Here is a 2,652-nt window from a genome sequence, read left to right as displayed (position 1 = left end):
GAAGCTGGAACGGAGGGAAAGGAATGGTCAAAGAAGGTGAAGGCAGACGGATCTACCCACCCAACAACACTTCCCAGAAAGGAATGGGTCTGGCTTCAGGACTGGGGCTGGTAACTGTCTGCTGAATATGATTCAGGTATTTATACTCTGCTTTGCTACCCCACAGAGGACCCAAAACAGCATAAACATAACATAAGAAAGGCCATGCTGGATCAGACCAAGTATCAAGTCCAGCAGTCTGTTCACACAGTGGCCAACCAGGGGCCTCTAGGAAGCCCCCAAACAAGGCGACTGCAGCAGCATTGTCCCGCCTGTGCTCCATAGCACCTAATATAATAGATATGCTCATCTGATCCTGGAGAGAATCGGTATGCATCTTGACTAGTATCCATTTTTACTAGTAGCCACGAATAGCCCTCTCCTCCATGAACATATCCACTCCCCTCTTAAAGCCTTCCAAGTGGGCAGCCATCACCACATCCTGGGGCAGGGAGTTCCACAATTTTACTATGCGTTGTGTAAAGAAACACTTCCTTTTATCCGTTTTGAATCGCTGACCCTCCAGCTTCAGCAGATGACCCCGCGTTCTAATATTATGAGAGAGGGAGAAAAGCTCCTCCCTGTCCACTCTCTCCATACCAGGCATAATTTTATAGACCTCCATTTCCTCAGCCTGAAACAGTCCCAGGGTGGTGGCTGCACTGTCCCACTTGAGAAAACCCATATGGGTCCTTGAGAAGACATGAGGTTTCTCTGAGCTCCTGAGAAACATCTCATGCTGCAGAAAATACTATCCTGGATGTATTTATTACAATTTTACCTTACCCTCTCTCCAAGGAACTCAAGGCGGCCCAATTAAATATTGGGCTGATTAGGAGGCTTTCCTAGAAGAATTTTGCATCCGTTTCATTGAAGGGAGGGCAGAGAGGAGCCTGGTTAAGAATAAAAGCGACAGCACAGACCATGCTGTGCCACCTCTGAGAGCTCCGTCCAACTTCCTCTGTGGGCTCCACTGGGCTCGAGGCCTCAGCCAAGCCGCCACCGTCCCACCTTCGGGAGCCAGCCAGCCACCCACAATGAGCACCTGTATTTATAGAATCATAGAGTTGGAAGGGACCACCAGGATTATCTAGTCCAACCCCCTGCACAATGCAGGAAATTGACAACTACCTTCCCCCCACAACCCCAGTGACCCCTACTCCATGTCCAGAAGTTGGCAAAAATAAAAATAAAAAACCCTCCAGGATCCCTGGCCAATCTGGCCTGGAAGAAAATTGCTTCCTGGCCCCAAAGTGGCCCTCGGCATTACCCTGGGCATGCAAGAAAAGGCCACCAGAGCCAAACACTGATGCAACCCTTCATGCCCTCCCTCTCATGATTGGCCTAAGGTCACAGAATCAACATTGCTGACAGATGGCCATCTAGCCTCTAGTTCCCTCCTCATGAACATACATACAGCAGCACCATAATACTCAACACCACAGCAATGTTGTGTCCACCCAACCTTAATAATAACTGTGTGCTGGCAACTTGCAGCTCACTCATGGTAAGCCCGTAGAGTTTTCAACCCAGGACTTCCTTGGTGGTCTCCCATCCAAGTACTAACCAGTGCCAACCCTGCTTAGCTTGCAATATTTGATGAGATCAGGCTAGACTCCTCCTAGCCTTAATGCTCCTTTAAAAAGGGGAAAATGTCTATAAAAGATATATAGATAATTTTATTAAGATGTACAACAAATACTTATTTTAAATAATAAGATGGTTGTACAGGATTGCACATTTATGACCTATTTTGGAATTTCATGAGTCAATGAATCTATATACACATGAACACCACACATGAAGCTGCTTTATACTGACTCAGACCCCTGGTCCATCAAAGTCAGTATTGTCTACTCAGACCGGCAGTGGCTCAGGTCTTTCGTGCCTGGTCCCTTTAACTGGAGATGCCGGGGATTGAACCTGGGACCTTCTGCATGCCAAGCAGATGCGCTACCACTGAGCCATGGCCCCTCTCCTATATAAATGTGTATTTTTTACATTACATAATAACAATTTTTAAAAAATAAAAAGGTAAATAATGAAATAGAGACTATCATAGAGACACCTTCCCCAGTCAGAGATTCCTCAGTACTGAGGAAGAACCATTTCTCCTCCCAGAAAAAGGAAACTCTTGGATTGTTGGGTTGGGGACATTCCTTCATTTGCTGCAGCTCCAAAGGAAGACTCATCAGCATTGTGCACATGTAAACATGGTCCAGAAACCTCAGCGAGGCCCTAACAATTGAAGGAGCTGCACATTTGTCAAAGTCCAATCCATTTGGCATCAGCAGGAAAGACCACAGTGGTTCTGGCCCGGCGTTCGAGAGTGGCACTTCAAAATGTCTCCCATAAAGATGTCAAGAGACAGCGTGGTGCAGTGGTTCGATTGCCAGACTAGGATCTGGGAGACCCAGGTTTCAGTCCCCGCTCTGCCGTGGAAGCTGGCTGGGTGATTTGGGGCCAGTTACATGCACTCGGCCCAACCTACCTCACAGGGTTGTTGTGAGGATAAATGGGAGGCTCAGGGAACAATGCAAGCCATTGTGGGTCCCCATGGGGCGGGGCGGGGGGAATTAAGTTAAATCAATAAATCAATAAAAAAGCAAGCTA

The sequence above is a fragment of the Euleptes europaea genome, chromosome 17 (assembly GCF_029931775.1).
Source record: "Euleptes europaea isolate rEulEur1 chromosome 17, rEulEur1.hap1, whole genome shotgun sequence".
NCBI classification, from domain to species: domain Eukaryota; kingdom Metazoa; phylum Chordata; class Lepidosauria; order Squamata; family Sphaerodactylidae; genus Euleptes; species Euleptes europaea.
The sequence above is the reverse complement of the archived record's forward strand: the minus strand, read 5'-3'. Positions refer to the sequence as shown.